This window comes from Numenius arquata, chromosome 9 (assembly GCF_964106895.1).
Source record: "Numenius arquata chromosome 9, bNumArq3.hap1.1, whole genome shotgun sequence".
In the NCBI taxonomy this organism is placed as follows: Eukaryota; Metazoa; Chordata; class Aves; order Charadriiformes; family Scolopacidae; genus Numenius; species Numenius arquata.
The window spans coordinates 40,378,953-40,399,715 of record NC_133584.1 but is presented as its reverse complement, the minus strand read 5'-3'; the positions used below and the strand labels follow the sequence as shown (position 1 = coordinate 40,399,715).

The following is a 20,763-nucleotide window of genomic DNA, read 5'->3' as shown; positions in this document are numbered from 1 at the left end:
GGTGAAACTGACTTTACAGGCAGGTAGCAAGCAGCTAATTTTATAAGATTCTTCTCTGCGCCATCGCTAATGAGCGGGGTTCACATTTGCATTGCACGATAGCTGATTTGTATGCAGTATGAGAGCACAAAGCTTGATCAGATATGCGCTCCAGCAGTCATTGGCTCTTCTTCCTATGATGTTAAAATATATATCTACATTAACGTTTCTTTTTTTTGTTGCAACAGGTTCTGCCTGGCATACTGCAGAAGCACTGCTGTATTTTACCTGACAGGAACACAGGTAAACTTTTTTCTAATGACTTAATATTGTAATATGATTTGGAGAAATGCACACACAAAAGAGTTATTATAGAGAAGTCTTGTTTCCTACTTACTGTCATTGAAGTCCTCTTCTAGTGACTGGCTACTTCAGCACTTTGTTTAAATGATCTGCTTTCAGTGAAAATTTTGTGTATTCTGTTAGCTTTCTGGAGCTAATACTCTTGTAGAGACAGGTCTCTGCAATATTGTATCAGGTCTTGCTTATAAAGGTATTTGTATGAACTTCTGGAGTGTCTCTTGTTTAATTAACAAGTTACAGTTTTGGCAAGAAAAGGGGTATAATACTGGAGCCTGCCGTCTGGTTGTCTTGACTTGCAAAGGTGCTAAGCAGCAAGTCTTGTATGTGGTTCTGACTGCAGATAAATTCCTGCCCTATGCTTATTTGTCAGAAACTGGAGGAGTATCTCCAGAAGGAGTATCACTAATCATGCCTTACTACTGTACAGGAGGACACTTAAAGTCATATGTTTGTGACCAGAACAAATCAATTGATGAGAACGATGACATGGATGAGAAGAAAGTGATGATTTAATTTTACACTATTTTATTACAGGAAAAACAATTTCTTCTAAAATAAGTTTTAAAATCCTTTCTCTAATTTCTATAATTTTATAAATGGGGTGAAAGTGACTGCATGTGCAATTGTGAGTTTGATTTAGGAGAATAATTTCAGAGAAGTAGAAGGAAAAATACAGCTTATTTTTGATTAATAGAACATGTGTGAATGCTTGCAGCTCTTCAGGCTTCATTTTCCCTTCTGCCATTAGCTACCACTAAAATAAACTGATTTGCTCTTTGGCTTGCTATTACTTGTGTTTCAGGCACAGTTTGCACTAAGGGTAATTGCATGGAGAACTTGACAGCTGTGTTGAACTGCAGTGTGACTTCTGGTTACCTGCAACTGCTCGAATGAAAGTTAAAATCTCATTTCCATTTTCATCTGTGAACATGGGAGCAGTATGTTATAGTAAGATAGTTAATAACACACCTCTTCTAGCAAGAATTTGAAAGTTTATAATTAGTGAACAGATTGCAGAAAGACTTTGGCCTTTACAATTATTTCAAGTTTTCCTGAAAACTGGACTAAGGAAACACTGTATAATGACCACAGCCCAGTTTGTGTGCTCCTGTGCTAATATCCTGCGCCAATTAGATTTTCTAAAATTTATTTCTAATGTAAGAATTTGATCTAGATTCCTTTAATGACCAAACTCTTCTTGACTTCTACGGAAGTGTATCAAGTAGATATCAAAGCCAGTGTTTTCTGAAGTGATGGCTTGGGGTTGGGCAATAAGACTGACCATTTATCTAAAGAGGGTGAAATATGCTTTTATAATCAATATCAAGAAAACCATTTACCAGTTGCCTTCAACAGTGCTTTCATTTGGACATAAGAGAAAGGAGGAGCCTGCTGGTGTAAAATTTGGTTTTGAAAATTTTGAACTAAGCTTTTTGAAGAGGAATCCTATCAGGTTTTGGTACCTAACAACTGCTGTGCAACTTGAGCACACCTAGGTATGAAAATAACTGTAACTTCTATTGCTTCTGTGTGACTGCTACAGCAAATATTTTTATGCCTACCTATTATATAGTTGGGAGTTTCCAGCAGGTGCAAAGTAAATGATGTCTGTGTTCTATTTTTGCCTTTCCCCCTGTTTATGGTGTTTAAATAGTCCCCTTCTCTGGAGATTTTCAAGACCCACCTGGATGCAGTCCTGAGTAACATGCTCTGACATGCTCTGGGCAATCCTGCTTCGGCAGGGGAGTTGGACTAGATGATCTTTATGGTCCCTTCCAACTCTAAAAAATTCAGTGAAATACTTGGCAGAAAGGAGGAGAAGAAGAGTTCAGACAGGACACTGGGGATTTTTCAGCTCGTTTCTGGAGGAAAAGAACAACTCAATTTTTGAATTTGAGTCTGTTAGAGATAGGTGAACCATTTTCTTTTTTGATTACGTATGAATAAACTAGTCCGAACTAAGAAGATGACATTCATTAAATTTATGTAAATGTGGAATGTGCTATTTGCATTCAAGTGTATACATCATATGTAATCTCGTCCAGCTCCATTCTCATTAAGTGAGCCCAGAGAAATGGCCTGATTATGAGCTTTAGGTCTATGTCTGTGTTCAGCTGCTGACATTTGGAGGAATTTAGCAATGTGCAGACTTAAGAGGTGTTCCCAATAAAAAGGAAAGAGGGATAAAGAGAGATGGACTGAGGGGGAGGGATGGGAGAAGAAAGAGAGAAAGAAGCTTAAAATGAGACCTCCAAAGCCATCGGGAAAGAACACAGATGCTGTAGGGAGCAGGGATGGGGGAAAGGGAGAGACACAGTAGTAGTTTCCCCACTTTTTTATACCCGTTCAGGAGGGGACAGCTTGGGGGTCTTAGGCTTCTTGTTCAAGAGTGCCTACACGACCAGCCTCTTTGATGCTGTTAGCACAGGGACTGCACCCCAGAGAAAGAAATGAGCCCTTGGGAACTATGGAGCCAGTACTGCCGGGCCATCCTCTCCTCTGGCTGCCCCTCAGACCTAACTTAACCTTGATTCTTGGGGAATACATGCAATTAACCTTAAAAGTAGTATGCCCCTGGATTGCCCATAACCTGGAAAATTGTGCACCCCACTGTCCCTCCCTACACTGCATATGAGTTTGAGGTGGCAGCACTTTTGTCAGTGTCGATATGCTGTATTTGTAAACTGGAGAAGAGAGCTGTGTGTGGAAAGAAGGGTAGATGGGAGCACCCACCACCTTCCCCTTGTGATGCTGGGAAGTTAGAAGTGTTAGTACTTCTACCAAGAGCTTTTATTTTCAGTGCTTGTAACTTGGCTATAAAAACATCTCCTGCAGAGCCTTTCAAAAGGGAGGATAAAAAAAGTAATTCAGCTGTTCCACAGCAATGCAGTTTGGAAGAAGACATGTATTTAATAAGATTAGGCTTTTCAAAGGTTAAAGAATGATTCATTTTTCAAACACGTTACACATTTACAAAATCTCAATCTCTAAATAAAACACTGAATGCTGCAAGTTGGTTGCTTGCATTAAGCTTTTCTAATAGACAATGATGTTTCCTTTCTTCAGTGTTATTTGTGGCTTTCCATTAATCATAAATATATTTTGATTATTAAATTAAAAGATTGTATGTCATGCACTGTCATAACATATGTTCATTATCATGTTAGCTGGTATACAGAACCTGTATTTATCACATACTCGGTGCCTCAGGAAGCAAAAGATCCCAGACCAGACACCTTTGTTCTGCATTTCCTTGTTATATGCCACTAACATACTATAAGAGGTGTATTGATGTCCCTTCTCAGTTTCTTTCTATCTCCTGTAACTTAAGCAGCCAGCAACAACTGGGATGCATTAGCAGTTGTAAAGTTAATTGGAAGAAAAGCAGTTGCATGCTATGTACAGGTGTTACTAACAAGATCATAAGGGGAAACAGTGTGAAGGTACTAATGACCTGGTGGGGAGCAGCTTGCTTATTTCTTGAATTATAACCCTCCCTTTCTCCAGCTCCAGCTGGGAGAAATAACCCACCCCTTTTGATGGACATCCACCACCCTCTGTGTAAACACGCAGCCAGCTCCAATTCTCTTCATAAATATTTCCCAGCAATGATCCATCCCCTGCCAGTGGGAACTCTTCAGCCAAGTCAGAATTCCCCCCTCGTCATTCCTGTAAACCTTAGGCAGATGCTGAGGCTGTCCTTCCCCCCTCCCTTAGTGTGGGTCTTGGTTATGATAATGGTTTAAAGAGTTTCTCACACAGTATGAGCAATACACTTGGTTTCTATCCTCGAAACAAAGACAGCCATTAAATAAAATATGTTTTGGCATTCCTAAAAAAAACTAAGTAAATTTGAAGGGTAAGAGTGCAGCTTTGAAACAGAGAAGTCAATATTCTGTGTTGTGGGTTGCTTTTTATTTAAATTTGTGTTTTTAAAATTTATTTTTATTTCCAGTCATGCTTGAAATAGAGCTCTTCAGTCACTACATGTGGGTTGTTTAGCTCCAGATAATTGCATGTAAATAAAAAGAGGAAATATATCTGAAGGCTTATGCTTTTGTGTATGCTGTGTTTAAGCAGTCTTAGACCAGATAAATGTATTATTTGGAGTTTGATTTTTGTTTATCCCAGAGCTCCCTGTGTCATGATCCAGAATAGTAAATGATCCTCAAGGTGAGCACAAATATACTTGGTGCAGTAAAACGTGAGTTATCAATGGGACTCATTAACAGAAGGTGCTCTGTGAGATTTTTACCTTTGTTGCGGCTGTTAAATGGACACTCTTGCACTGCAGAGATGCTGATAGCTGTGTGCTTTGTGTGTTGCTGTTGTGCTCTTGATACACAATTATTAGTTTCCTGTCATGAAAGGAAATTGCACAAACAGCTTCTGTACTATGCTTTTCCGTCATAGCTGTGAGTTTAATATGTTGTGGACTGCAAATTTGGGCTCATTCTTCCACTGAAGATCCCAAAGGAAGGAATGGATCAATAGTCACTAACAGCTTCTTGGGTTGATTCGTTCTTTGGTACTTTAAGCTCGAATTTCCTCTCTGATAGTGAAGAACATAGGTGCAGATGCTCTTTGCTGTACCTATCTGGCTGACTTGATTCTGATAAATAGCTCTTTTAAACTTTAAGAAACACTCTTTTAAAAAAAAAAAAAAAAGAAGATTTATGCTGTTTCAAGTTTCTTCATCATCCGTTTTCAGGTCAGCTCTTGTGTGCTGATATTGAACTTGCAGAAGACATTAAATTCCTTGTTAGAATCATTTTCTTTTGTCCAGTGCATTGGCTGAAAGTACATTGAAAAAAAAAAAAGTGTGACCAATATTCTGCTCTCTGCAAAGAATGAATAATATCTGCTTGAGAGAGTGGTAATTGCTTTAGATACAAAAGCAGGAGTTTAATAATAACCAATCTCTTCATTGGATAAAGTATAGCCCAAGACAGGAATGCTTCATCCTTCGCTTGTTTGCTTTTCTTCCTGTTGCTCGAAGAGCAAATATTGAACAGGAGAAAAATCTAAGATGGTATTAAAAAGAATTGCTGCATTAAACTTTACTAAATTGAATAAAGAAGTTAACATTGCTTTTCCTCCCCGCCTTAACTATATCTACAACTGTGTTGCTTTAGTAGCTTTTAAAACAAAAGGAGTGTGGATTTGGGCTCAAAAGCAATGTGTTTTATAACTAGCAAGTATGTTACTAACTGCTAGTTAATTATTTTTTTTCTAATGCAATGGATGTTTGTAAGAAGAGCAGTCCAAATGACTGGGCTCGCAGTGCATATGTATGAACTGTACAGCAGCCAGTTTGATTTCACAGAAGGAATTACAGGGCAATGTTCAGAAGCCAAAGTCCTGTTACAAAAATAACTTGCTATATTCACTAGCATGTCATCTTCCATCTGAACATTTTGAAATACTTAATTAATTGTGATGAATTTTTGTCTTGTGCCTTTGAGATAAATTTTATTCCTTTGTTTTATAGAAAAGAAAGATTATCAGCTGGTGCAACACAAGAATATTCGCTTGGGTTATGTATCATTCTCTTTGGAAGTTCTTTGCTTAAGCTGAGATTGTCCTGTTACTTTCAAGACGTAGCTATAGATTTTTAGACAGTTCCTGCAGACTTCACCTGCTGTCTGCTTGCTGAGTTCAACATGAGCGTTCTCATTCAGATGTTCAGCTGCAGGCTGCCTGCTGGTACTTTCCAGCCTGGTTTCCATGGAAATGGGAATTAGAGGGGGGGAAAATAAAGCAAGAGTAAGTATTTTTCTTAATCTTCTAGTTAATCCGGAAGTCCTGATACCTTGATATCAAGGTTGTTTGGCTTTGAGTTGGCTGGGCATATCATGCCAACTTTTGCAAAATAAAAAATAAATAAAACCTGTTATTAGAGCTGTTATGAGCAATACCTGTTACTGTAACTCTACAGAGGATCACCAGTAAAGGATGAAGAAGGGAGAACTGAACTGGACTGTGCCAAGGTAAACTGATGAGAGGGTGTGAGGCACTACCCAGTGGTGGAGGTGATAAAGTGTGACAGAACTTCTGGTCAGACATAGCTTGCATTGTGAAAAATATTGGCAGTAATTAATTGAGTAGTTCCTCATCAGCCTGGGGGAGGAAAACATCCAGTTTGGAGAAGATCTGATTTAAATGCTCTGGACTGAGAGTGGAACAAAGGATATCACCTAATGCATTCAGAACATAATTTAGGGCTCGCATGTTTCCGTAGAGATTCCTGCTCTCCTTTTTCCCTCCACGTTACTGACACTACCATATCAGCAAAGTCAGGACTGTGGAGCAGGCGCTGTACAGATGGGTGTATGGTGAGCAAGCAGCATATTCTTCTATATGCTCTTTTGCCCCTTTGCCAGTGACTGAATCCTAGCCACAGCTTCATATTAGCCCATCCTTCGAAAGAGGAGGTCGAGGTTCGCTAGGACAGGCCACTATTCCTCTTATTTTGGCCAGAAGTGACCAGTGAAATTAGCACAGAGTTGGGAATGGGAAGGGAGCAGGCCTACACCATGCCCAAAGGAGGATCAGATATACTGACCTCTTTCCTGGCAGATGCTTCTGTGGCCTTTCCGAGCCTTTTATTAAGCTTCCCTGACCTCACCACTGAAGGCTTTTCCTGATGCATTACCTTGCTGCAGCTTAAACTCATTAACTTGTATTGACGATGGGCACCTTGAAATATGAACCTTTTTTCACCCCTAGGTTTGTTTAGAAGAGAATGCAGGGTGTAGCAGTTCCCTCATGTGACATGTGACAGTTTCCTAAATATGGCATCATCTTTGATTAACAAATGTCTCGTGTCTCATTTCTACGCTACAGAAACTCTTATATACTTTAGTCTGTGACCTTTCTTCTTCCAGAAGACTTGGTTGACTTGGATGAGTATGTTAATACTGGCTATAGACCTTTAAAAGAAAAAAAAAAGTCTTATTTTTTTTGTTTTTCTTTAGTAATAGTTCAATTCTAGAAAGGTGATATGATAGTAGGAATGAATATAATTTAAATAGTTAAAAACAAGGAGGTTTGAGTAAAGATACCAAAATCTTCTGTTCCTAATATTCCTATTATTCCTGAGTGGGTGGGTTTTCACTTCGTGATTTCTGGATTCTCTTCCCCTTTCCAGAGCCTACAAGGTGAACATGAACCTATTACCCAAACTCTGGTTTTCATCAGTGTTTTTCTCATATCTACAGAAGATCAGCGGTACAGGGATCATAGCCATAACGGTTTCAGAATCTGGATAAGGCACAACTGGTACTGAAAAGTAGGTAGTTTGCAGTGATGTTAGGAGGAAATCTGCAGGCTGTGGAAGAAATTACCTTCTAAAGTTAGTTTGCATCCTTTGGGTCATTTTAGACTACTTAGTACTGCTAGATGTCTAGGTAGAATAAGGAACTGTGCACTTTCAGTCTCAAACCAGCCAGAAGACTGCCTTATTGGATTTGTATCTACCGAGGACTGTGCAGCTTAGTCCGCTAAAATCTTGTCTCTATGTGGCGCAAAAATATAGGCAGTTTGGGGTAGACTCAAACCTCAAAGGAGTCACGTCCATTATCTCAAGATCAATAGGTTCCCAAACTTCAGAATCAAGACTTCCAGGTATAGACTTAATTAATACATATTAGTCCACTTAAAATAATTGGACAGGCCAGGAGACTCTGGATATGTGAGAGCATAAAACTGTTTTAAGATTCCAGCTGGTGCAGGTCTCGGTGCCATTCTGCATATGGAGTAAAAAGCATGGTCACAGCACAATTGTGCTGGTGCTTCAGTCTCTGCACAGTGACCAGGCTGGCTGCTAGCACAGGACGAAGCCCTTTTTGGAGCTCAAGGCTCCTCCCGAGAGATGTTTTTCCCTTCTTATTACTGTTATGAGAAGTCACAGTTGTGCTTCACCCAAAACTATGTATTCTTAAAAACAAACAAACAAAAACAAAAAAAAAAAAGGAGATTTCACTGTTGTTTAGATGTCATGTTAAATGTTCCAAGACCAATAAAACATTCTCCCCTGAAAGGCGAGTGCTGACTGGCCCCTGTGCTCTCGGGACTGGATATAAAGCATTAGCTGTAAAATAGCACTTTCACAAGAGTCTCACCCTCATACGTGGCGGGGGGGGAGCAGAGGTTGAAGAAGGACTCTGCCTCTAGAATTAAGCTTCACTGAGTTGGAAATGTAAGTAAGTATGTGTGTTTGTAGTCTCTTTGTCTAACATCGTAAAAGCCCTGGTGGCTGAAGGTGTGTAGGAAGGAAATTCTCTCCAGAAAAAAGCATCCCTTGCAAGAAAGCTTACTTGACCTTTATTTCTGAAATGTTTTGTAAAGCATTCCCGGTGAGTACAGCTCAGCTCCCGAGGGAAGAGAGGAAACTGCAGGCAACTCTGGTAACTGGTCACGTTAGTAACGTGACTAAGTATTGCTAAATGAAAGCAGTATGTAGAATGACTGATTTCTATATGCCAGAGTTTGGGATTTTTATTTTTTTAGTGCTTTCATCTATTTGTGAAACGGTTGCCCAGGCAGTATATAAATCACGTGGACTGAGGGGGTGTGTATGTGTGTGTGAGTGTGCTATACACAGGCACTCTATTGCGGAGGAACACAGTTTTGAAGTCCACTGCCAAAATGTACAACTTGGCCAACAGAGTGCGGTGTGTGGGTAGAGTTAAAGAGCATGTAAGTGAGCAGAGAAATAAAAGATAGACATTTCTACTTATACAACGAGTAAGGTAAAATGCTAGTACTGTTTTCTAGAACAACTACCCGTCAGTGGTGAGGAGCAAAGGGAATTCATATAGTTCTTGGAGGAATATAGCCGTAATGCTGGAGGAGTCTTGGATTCATTGCTTTCCTATGGGTACAGTAGACTGATATTTCTGATATTTCATTGATATTTCATTACTATTGGAGGAATTTGATCATGGGCCAAAAGAAACTATTCCCTCACCTTTTAAAGGTCCTAAAAATATACCATTGTGTGATCTGGGAAGACTCCCAGTCCTGAGAGGAGTAAGCAACAGCATCGAAAGTGACCAGCAGTCTCTTCTCCCAGATTCGCTTCAGTTGTATCATAATCCCCAGTTTTGTGGAGACTCTTCAAGGTTTTGAAGGGCAAAATATTTTTTTTTTTCAGGAGATGTGGGATTTTGTCATAAAAGTTTTCTTGCAAAAATAATGTAAGTTAGAAAAAATAAGGACTGCAGTTCCTATTCACTATTTCAAGAAACTTGTTTGCTTTATTTTGTCCTTCACCACCCCCCTACTCCTCCACCACCCCTTTTTACTAGAAGAATGGGGAGAGTATGGGGAATTGAATTCTGTATCTAAGATGCTCACAGTGTTAGATACCTTCTAGCTTCATAAGACGCCCAGACAATGTTTGTCTGCTCTAAGGCTTGCTGCTTAATTTGGAGTAGTCTGGACTTGTATTTAACTCCTTAGGATTGAATAACAGATTTTAAAAGATGTAATATATAAGCCTCTCCACAATTAAAACCATGAGAGCTCTCTTTTCTTCCAGCTGTGTATTTCCCAGACAAGGACATCCCACTTCCACTGACGCACTGGTGGAGGCTTCTTCCAGACGTACCTTTTTTCTTTCAGCTGCTTTTATTAATGTATGGTTTTTCTTGTCCTTCCTATTTCTTCTTGTATTAGCTGGTGGGGTGGGAGTACTAAAACATACATTTTGTTATCAAAACATCTGAGCTGTTCATACTTTCCATTTAAAGATAAACTACAGTGATATTCTCTATCCTTAAAATGGTTTTTCTGTGCTAGAATGATTTTATTTGTAGTAATGCTGTATGACGTGGTTCTCCTGTCTTTTGGGATGCTATAACATAATAGGCGCTATAAATAACAGCTGCTAATGTCTACAATCATGCACAACAGGCAGTAATTTAACCACTTGTCTCCTTTCTGTCACAATGGGAAATATCAAACACTTCTGCGCCAATAATGCATACGATCCCCAAAGCTGTTAGTGGTGCTTATTGTGGAAGTATATTACCAGAGGCAGCGCTGCACCCTCTGCACTTAAGATTAAACCATAGCAAATGCTTCCACACATGTGCTTTAGTCGTCTCAGTATGACTCTGCATTGAGTAAGACACCAGCTGTATCTCCAGAGAACCTCTCCCGAACTGCCAGCTGAGAGGAGGGATGTTGCTAAGCAGGGAAAAGCAGAGGAAGAGCCTAGGAACAGCAAAAACTGTCCTGTTATCTTATCCTTCTTGGGGCAAAGATCTTTGGGGCAGGGAAGGGGCAGAGAAGGTGAAGATGTTTCACCATAAAGAAAGGCGATATTTCAGTATACCTATGTAAAAGTAATTCTGTGAGATTAGATGCATGTTGTCGCTTGTAGATTATATTAATTTTATTAAAATACATTGGTTTGCTAGACTTAGGTAGTTAAATGCTTAAGTGAGGAAGTGTGAATTTGTAGTTGATGAAGGCTGCTGTCCCAGGTCTCATCTGGAGACAGCATAAAATCAGGGAAGAAGCGAGGGGTAAGAGTACAGTACCAGAGAAACTACGAGAAGCATAACTCACAACTGTGCTCATCTGACAGCAAACCCTGGGGATGAATCATCTGAAGATTTTCAGTGGTGTGTGTATATATAGGAAACCTAAACTTACCAAAGAATAACGATGGCATGACAGAAAGCCATGGGGGCATTTGCAGTCTTTCTTACCTTATATAATGCCTTCTTGAATGTCCTTTATAAATCGAGGACTGATCCTCTGTACTGTACCATTAAAACTTCTTGTGAGCCCAGAGCCTCCATACTGAACATGGGCAGAACAATGCTGGAAGCTTCAGCTGACAGAAGTTTAATTCATGAACCACCTTCACAAATATATTTGGAAATTGTGAGTCACAGAAATCAGCCCACAAGGCATAAGAAATTACATCATGGTTAAGCTGTAGGTGATTATAAATGTAAGGGATGAGATATCACATAAGCTTCAGGGAAAGGGAAGTATAGTTTGAAAATGCTTTGGTACTTTTTGCTCCCCTGCTTGTTTGGAGGGCGGCTAGAGGAAGTGATATGAAATTGAAAAGCCTGGAGAGGAAGGGCCAGCACAGTGTGGTCTGTTACTGATGTGTGTTAAGGGAAGTGTCCTTCCTCTTGATGCCATGAAGATGTAGAAGTCCTGTACGGTCATGAGCACCTCTGCATAAGGACTAGTGATCCATGTTTCACATACCTAAGTCTTGCTGATGTATTTCATTTGCACTAAATATATATTATAATGATTCTTTAAAAAAGATCATTAGAATTTGTTGCCCAGTGCTGAAATTTTCTAACTCTCTCCTGTTTCTATGGAAACTGTAATAGTAAGAAGACACAGTAAACAAATGCACTGTATTATAAGCTTCCTCTTTAGCAGGACATTTGTTTTATTAGTATCTGTCCAAATTAGGCTGGTGACAGGTATTGTTCATTTGACCATCTGAACAGTGAAGTATCTAATTCATTTTCACTGAAGACTTATCTTCTAGCTTCAAGGGCTTTTACTTTGGTCTTTAATCATTTTCCTAACCCAGTGGTGGGGTGGTACGCACTGATGGTTAGTACATTATTGCTGGTAATACTTGCTTAGCTCAGAGGGGAGTGGTGAATGCTTAATAATGTTTATAAAGTGCTTCAAAAATAAGAAAATCTTAAACTGCAGAAGTACACTTGTTGCTAGCTAATGCAGAAAATAAAAATTTTGTTTGCCCGTGATTCTTTTGAACGTGCTTGTATGACACTGTCTTCCAAGGGCATAGCTGGAAAGGCATAGCCTGCTGTCTAAGAATAAAGAATATGCCTTTCATGGAACAAATTACATCTTGCAAAGTGCAGTGTCATCTTCTGGACAAATGCACAATTTGAAGTATTTTGTGCAGTAATGAGAACTCTCTATGTTCTGGACTGCCAAACGCTGTAAAGGAGGCGAGGAGGCTGACTTCCATCCACCCCTGCTGTGCCTGGCAGGTCGCTGGTAGGGGCACACCATGCGTCCCCTGCAGCGCTGAGGACCCTGTGTCTTGTCGGCATGTGCGTTGAACCGGGGAGCTTGAGTTGAGGAGGCAGACTTTGTACTCGCTGATGAGACAATGAAATTCCTGCACGATTACCGAGCTCGCCTTCTGTTTTAGAAATGAGCCTACCTTCTGTGAAACCAGTTTCAGGATGACTTACTGCTGCTGAAAGGGGTAGTCAGATTTTTCAAAGATTAAAACTGTGGATAAATTGTTCAGGTGGCTCAGTGAATGGTGTTCACAGCCTATGCTGTGCTTCTGGGGTGGTTTATGGGGAGTGGAAAAGTCAAGCTAGGATGGGGGAAGTGTGTTTGGTTTTGGTGTGGTGAAGAGATTGCTGGCACCCGGGTTATTGGGAATTTGCTCTGAACTCTTCCTCTGGGCTGCAGGATGGCAATGAGACCGTCATCTTTGCTTCAATTTGTAACATGAAACACACTTCAGCAGCTTTTAGAGAACTATACATTAAGCAAGATACTTTTCTTTTTCTTTGTGATTTATGATGCTTATTTCATTGAAGACCTGCTGTGTTAAGTGTTTAGCAAATTCAGTTGATAACTTTATTTAATGGTAGTCACTTTGAAAAATGCTCTAGAGAAATTGATGGGAATGGGAGGGAGCTAATGAAAGAAAGCTGTTCATCCAGAGAAATACAAGTCATTGCTCGAATCCTTGTTTTCTTGTGGTGGTGGAAGACACCAAAACCCCAATTTGTAGGCTTTTCTTTTCAGATTCTTTAGCGGTATTCTGAATATCTTATTGCTGCGGGGGATGAGATAATCTATCTGATCTGGAAACTTCTTAAATTTTGGATAAAATGATGATGAATGGTGCTACTCAAAGGCACAGAATGCTTTCATGTCCAGTAAGATATAGGCTGTTGGATGGTGCTTAAGATATCTTCTTCTGTCTGTGCAAACACAAGTGTCTTGGTATCACCCAAAGGAGACAGCTTCTTTAGGCAGGCCATCAGATTTGACAGGGACTCTTCAGATGCTTTCTACCACTTGAGAGAGAGAGAGGCTTTGTGAGGCAGCCTCCCATGCTGAGACAAGCTTCCTCATAACTATGAACTCAAGGTGCTAATTAAAGCACCCCTGCATAGGCAGAGAAGATGGTTTTGCAGGAGACGATAGTATTTTATTTTGCTTGTTTTTTTCACAGGGGGCAGATTGTAAGCCTTCAGTATGGTTGTCTTTCCATTCCTTGTGCTAACTTGAAATAAAATAGATTGCATCATACATCATTCAATATATAGAGGGGGCTTATAAGAAAGCACAGAAAGCTTTTTTTTTTTTTTTTTTTTACCAAGGCCTGTAGTGACAGAGTAAGGGACAATGGTTTTAAGCTGAAAGAGGATAGGTTTAGAATGGACTTAAAGAAGAGATTTTTCACAATGACAGTTGTGAGACACTGGAAGAAGAGAAGTTGTGGTTGCCCCATCATTGGAAGTGTTCAAAGCTGGGTTGGATGGGGCTGTAAGCAACCAGATCTAGTGAAAGATGTCTCTGCTCATGGCAGGGGAGTTGGCCTAGATGGTCTTTGAAGGTCCCTTCCAACCCAAACCTTTCTATGATTCCACACACACATACACACTCCCGTCTTTATGAGGGAGTGTAGCGATAGGACAAGGGGTGATGGTTTCAAACTGAAAGAGGGGAGATTTAGATTAGATATTAGGAAGAAATTATTCACTGTGAGGGTGGTGAGACACTGGAACAGGTTACCCAGGGAAGTTGTGGAGGCCCCATCCCTGGGGGTGCTCAAGGCCAGGCTGGATGGGGCTTTGAGCAACCTGGTCTAGTGGGAGGTGTCCCTGCCCATGGCAGTGGGGTTGGCACAAGATGATCTTTAAGGTCCCTTCCAACCCAAACCATTCTATGATTATTGGTATTAAAATTCAAGAAATGGTAAACTCTGAGATAGATTTGATTGCTTGTCCTTTTAATTGGCATGAGATTCGCCTTCATAGTGAAAGGCAGATTTTGACCTTAACGTGCATATCTTTAAAACTTCAACCTTGTAGCCATGAAGATACTATTCTGTTGGAAATGTTTACAAGTCATAGTTTCTGGGCTGCATTCGTTGTTTTCTGTTAGACCCCGTCTCTGACTTGTTTACTCAAGTAATTTATGTCTAGGGAGGCTGTAGTCATCTTTCTTCTTTTGAAACTCTATCGTTTAAGTCCTTGTGGAAGACATCCTATGCCATTTCATTATTTTTATTTTGTTGAGTTGTAACTCAAGAGCATCACAGATATATTCTCTGATGTTTTGTGTTTTCCTTTTCCTTAGGGCCTTTCATAACTCAGCATAGTCAATAACTCCAGTCTTCTCCCTTGTTGGTAGTTCTTTTCATCCTTTTTTTTTTTTTATTTGGCAGCTTTATCACTTTATTAGATATTTTGCTGATTTCCACGCCTAATGTTTTGCAGTTCCCTGTAGGGTTTTATGTGCTTATTATTGTCTCTCTAGTTTTGTTGCTTTTTTTTATCTTCTAATTTTGTTCATGACTCTACCTGAATTTTTCTTTCTTTTTTTTTTTTTTAATCATGTAAGAAACTTTCTATGTTGTTATTCACTATACTTACATTTGAATAATGTAGTTTTTGGTCTAGCAGATTCTTAGCTATTTGACATTGTGCAATGCTTGGCTGATTTCTCTGAAAAAATCTTTTAGCATAGCATCATGCAAGTTATTGACAAATTGCTCTCAACAGTAAACTGCAGAACATCCTTAACTGTCACTGACATCTTTGCTGGCATTTTAGAAGACATATGGCTTCCTACAGAACTGTGTAGTTATTTAACTTGAATTTTGTTGCCTTCCTGTTGGATCTTTTCACTAAGGTATAAATACTGTACCATAAATATTTCTTTTCCCACCCAAGGAATCTGATGTTAGCGGAGGCTTAACCTTGAGCATTCTAGGAGAATCTGAGAGGTTCAGCTTGCAGTAAAATATTTTGATGTTACGTTCCTTTCTGCTGCCTCCTGGCATTGGCCATGTGTGCACAGTTATGTTACTTCTTGAATTCTGTCTCTCAAGACATATGAGTCGGATGGGATGGGAGTGCCAACGATCAGCTCATTTTGCAACAGAAACAAAGATGGAAGTTTGTTGTTGTTTGTATTATTTGGTTGTTGTGTTTTATTTCCCATTCACAACAAAAAAAAAGTTAAGGATGGAATTTGCATCAGTTTATTTAACTTCGCTGTCTTTTCTATTTGCACCCTGGCCAGGGCAGTTGTTATACCACAGTGCTGTTGCTCTTTAGACTCCCCCAAGCAGCGTGTCTTCTCTAACACAATTGATTTCTATTGCCAGGGATTTGTTTTTGAGAAATATTGTTCCTTTCCGAGTGTCCTGGATTGTCATTTCTTAAGTTCTAGATACATCTAGAAGTGTCTAGATGATAAGGCTTGTCCATGATTTAGTCTGTCCTGTAATATTGAGTAGCATCTCTCTGTGTGTCTTCACAAGCACGTTCTGTACATTTGATATCTTCCTTGTGGATGGTAACTGTTAATTTATAACACAATCTGCCTATATGCACAATTTCTCATGGAATTGGCCACTAACTGTGATTCTGTAATTCTGTATATAGTTTAATAAAATAATTTTATGATAACTTCAACTTTTTGGAGAATGTGATATATGTAAGAGTTCTGCCTAAAGACGTGTTGTTTAGTCCAGTACAAAACTGCCTTTTTTCATTGTGGTTGTATCTATCTGATTTGATGGCCACATATTTTTCATGTACTTTTCCATTTTAACTCATTCAAGTAAACACAGAAGACCTCTAGGTCTGGAGGAGGTTTTGAACAGATCATATAATCTCTTCTCCTTGTCCATTGCAAGCACTGTTTGAGCCTGCCTGGAGGTCATTCCTGATGATAGTGCAGCCTCTGACAGGTTCCACAACTTTCTGGAGCGATGTAGGTCTGTGTTTGATTAGTCTTACTGTTAGATATTTTGCAAATATTTCAAACTGAGTGTGCCCCATTGTAACTTTAATATTATTGTTTAGTCCACCACAGACATGGAGAATAGATGATTGTTATCTCCATTTCGTAATGGCATTTTATGTATTTGGAAACTAACGCCCTTGATTTGAGATTTCTCTTTTACAAGAAAAAAATGTTGAAACAGTTTCTTGGCCCTTGACCATTTTTTCTTGAAAAAATCTAAATCTTACCTTTTACTGTATCCTTCAAAGTCCTTTCCTCGAGTGTGAAGTGAATGCATTGAAATTTCCCCTTTCAAAGGTAAGGAAACATGACCAGAGTTCATAGATCACAAGACTGTTTGTCCTATAGTTATATTTTAACCCCAAATTAAAACTTTTTTAAATTTTATTTTTAGTAGTTGAAAAGCAAATTACATAGGCCAACACAGCAGCCCAAACCAATTAATTGTTTTTAAGTTATGTGAACTGGAAGCATAAGAAGGAAGTCCTAGATTAAAAACTGAGTTTTAAGAAGCCAGTTATATATTCAGTTACGGGTTGTCTTCCAGTTAAATAGGAATTAGCGCATGATAACTTCTTCATTAACAAACACATTTTTTCTTATTCTTTCCTTCCACCAGCCCTCCGTCTGTGGTAAAATGAGCACTTTAAAAAAAATATTCTTGTTTCTGTATATCTCCTTATCCATAGTATCTAGTGCATTCCATTTGAATTAATTTAAAAGCAATCTTTGCAGAAGGGCAAGAAAAACATGTAGCTTGTTCTTATTAATTTCACCCTTGGAATTTTTAAAATGAAAGCTTCATTTATGTTATAGTTACTGACTTTGGGATGCACAGATAATACTGGAAGTTCAGCAGTCAGTGAGTAAATGATAGTAAAAAATCAGTTGAATGACTACAGTGACCCTTGACTATTTCTGCATTTCATATTGGCATATTGTTATAAAATAACTACGATCCCAGTGATAAACCTTGTTTTCATTATTTAAGTGTTTTTAATTGAATATGTTCACATTCAAATTACACACGGAAAAGTAAATCTGTAGGAGTTTAATGACTCTTTTATACAAAATATACAAATCCAGTTAGGCACACTGCTGCAATGATGATTTTGAGCGTTAAATATTTTATGCAAATGAATTGAAGGGCATGTATGCATACAGTAAAGGCTGCATAATTGCCTTCCATCTACGTGTTTTTTTTTTCTTGCAGATTTCTTAATATTAAAATCTAATCAACTTTTTTTCAGCCTGTGTGTGCTACTTAGATTTTTTTGGAATGAAAGGGCCTGGACAAACTATAGCTGATTTATAACTTCTTGAGGTCTTTGGAATTATTTACTTTATTTTTTAAAAATTTCTTTATTGAATTAACGGTCTGACTATTGGTTTGCAATGCAAAAGTGGCTTTATCTTCTGTCTGGGATGTTCATTAATGCTTCTGGGGAATCTATTAATGTAATATTTGAGTTCAATGAGTTTGTCTTTGCTCAGGATCACCTCGGGTTGGTTAAGAAATGCAAAGATTTTTTCCAAATATGGCTGTGTAGATAAAAATTATATGGAACTGGCTCCTGGGCTTTCTGTCATCACAGATAGGAAAGTTTCTGTATGCCTGACTCCTTCCTTGATGAGGACCTGATACAGCAAAGCACTTAAAAGTGTGTTCCCTGAAGGGCATTAGTGAAAAATGTAATTGGCAGAACAAAGTGTAATGGAGGATTTTAAAGAAACTAAGAACAAAAACATTTTAGCAGGGGAATAAACCCATTGTAGTTGAAGAAAGTTGCAGTATTGATGATAAAAGAAATTAGAGGGTTTCAATAAATATTTCTATGCTGTATTTGAAATCTCAGGTTGAAGGCCTTGTATTATGCAAGTCAGACTTTCTGTGCCAGTGGTATCTAGGAATAATGTTAATATCTGTAGAGTCAGGTTATTTACATCCAACAGTCTGAAACAGTTGTTTGAGAAAGTTTTCTCGTTCATTGTTAATACTAGAATAATTCAAGGATATCTGAGAAAACTCTGTGTGTCAGTACTATACCAGTATTAAAAGTCAATATGACTCCAAAACCAAATTAATTTCATTTGATGTAAAAACTGAGTCCTGTCTTATCCTTTTTGTTAGTAAGCAGTTACAGGTTTAGGCTCTGAAATGGGTTTTCACGTGTTTTTATGAGAGTAGATCTTGCCAACAGAAATTTTCTTCGAGGTTTCGGTTCATTTCAGCCAAATGTATATAGACCACTGTAAGCTGTTCAACTTGATGCAGATGATTTTGAAACCGTCTCTCCCTTATAGGAGAACGCGGATTTAACGGGTTGGACACTGGTTGAAAGACAGATCTTTAAAGGTCCTTGAAGCGGCAGTGAAACAGGGCTTTCTCAAATGGCTGTGCAAACAGTGGAACCAGATTCAACCCTATTCAGCACTGAACTGGAAATGAATATGGAAAAAGAAGATCTTCTAAAACTTGAATCTGAAATGAACAATTGGAACACCATGAATATAGTGGACGGTTGCATACATCAATCTCATTTGTGTCTAGTCAGCTGGACACCTTCCAACAAAATTATTTTAGTTTAGGGGAGATGAAATGGCCCACTGGGACCAAGAAAAGGAGGTCACCATACTAGAATAGCAAAGATTATGTTCTTGGAAGTTTCAGCTTTTTCCATTCTGCGATGCTGGACAAAGGATGCAACACATTGTTTTAAGATCATGCTGGGAGTTGAAGGGCTAACTTACTGATATGGCATTTAAATAGAGGACTAGTGAACAGGAAGAGGGTTTCAGCATTACAAATGGTGTTCAAGAAATTAATAGTAGTACATCACAGTTTTCTTGCTTGCCTATTTAAATGATCTTTGAAAAACAGATGGGCAGGCAGAAAAGAGAAACCCTCCTTAAGATCTGGGTCAAGTGCCTCACAGCCAGACTTAGAGCTTGGCTTTAGCTTTTCAGAAACAGAGGTGTATTTTGGTTGAACCAGTTAAACATCACTCCACCATGAAAGCATCATTTAACACAAGATTCCGTGATTTATCTGAGGAAAGTAGAACAAGACAGACTGCTTATAAGGCAGTATTTTTTCCTGTAGTGAGGATGGTGATGGAAATGGCTGGTGGAATGCCCGTTTCCCGTGGCAAATTCTTCATTTCTAAACAGCTCCTGCTCAGATCTGTTTTGTCTCATACCTGTCATACAGGAATTTGGGGTTGACCTTTTCAGATCAGAGAGGCCAGGCCTGTCGAATCAGAGGTGTATTTCTAGAATACGCATGGACGTATGCTGTGACACCTAGCCAAATGATAAACCTTCTGAACACCAGGCTCCTTAGCCTTTCTGACTTTGGTTTATGGGAATTTGCAGGGTACTTCTCATTCAAATACCTTGCTAACTCACTTCAGGTAAATCTAAAGACCTTCATCTGTGCCGCTTTGCTTATTTACTTGCGTAGCTGGGTGCATGCACTGATTGCTTTTAAGACTGTAATTGCTGTTTGCCAATTTTGCTAAATATAAAACTAGATATTAGCTGTAGTGAGGTAAGCACTAAATTTTAAAAATACTGAATTTCCTTTCCCCTTTCTTTGTTATGCCACCTACATAATTTTTTTTTTCATTTTTATTTTGTGTGATTTTTCTGCATATGGTTGGGCATTGGTGTTTCAGTGGCCAAAATGCAGATGCTGCTACCAAAAGACCACTACAAAGATCTGATGTGTGCCCCTCTTCAAAAGGTTATGATTTAGACAACCAAGTTGACTGGAGTTTTTGTGTAAAATGTAGATGTCTGGGGAGAAATGGAGACAAAACTAGATGATTTAATGATCCTTTCCAGCTCTTTGTGAAACAAAGAACTGTGAGTTGCTTTCTGGTAATTAAGGGCTTCAGGAGCAGGCCAAAATGCTTTCTTCATCACACCCTGTTACCTGTACAATGTAGCCTGCGTATTCTCCTGAAAATTACACTTAAACTACTGCCTTCTTCCCAGCTGTCTGTAAATTCAGAGCTTTTAACTTTTATCTTGATATTATCATGGATGGATCTTTCGGTCTCTAAAGTGACCATTAGTTATGCAGATGAACAAGCTGAAGAGCAATTTCATAGCAGTACCTCTGAATGAATCTGGATGTTAAGTGCAATAGGGAATAACAGGATGTTAACCTGTGCCTTGCTGAGAAGTGCACCCATCCACTAGAGCCATCTTCCCCCCCCCCCCCCAGTGATCCTGTATTACAAAATACTCAAAAACTTTTCTAATCTAGTTTTGCACACAACTAAATGCATGTCCTGTGTCCTAAAGCATCTAATTGCTGAATTCAGTCAAATTTTAAAAATATGCAAATATTACATGCTTATGATGTGTATGATGAATGTGATTTGC

General features: G+C 38.9%; 1 protein-coding gene across 1 annotated transcript in view; it reads left to right on the top strand.

The window, feature by feature from the left end:
* The first annotated feature begins 224 nt into the window (after positions 1-224).
* DLGAP2 (DLG associated protein 2) overlaps positions 225-20,763 on the top strand; it is a 386,067-nt gene continuing 365,528 nt past the window's right edge. Inside the window, exon 1 of the mRNA XM_074154150.1 lies at positions 225-282. The gene's annotated coding sequence lies outside the window, so the exon portion shown is untranslated. The remainder of the gene's footprint in view (positions 283-20,763) is intronic.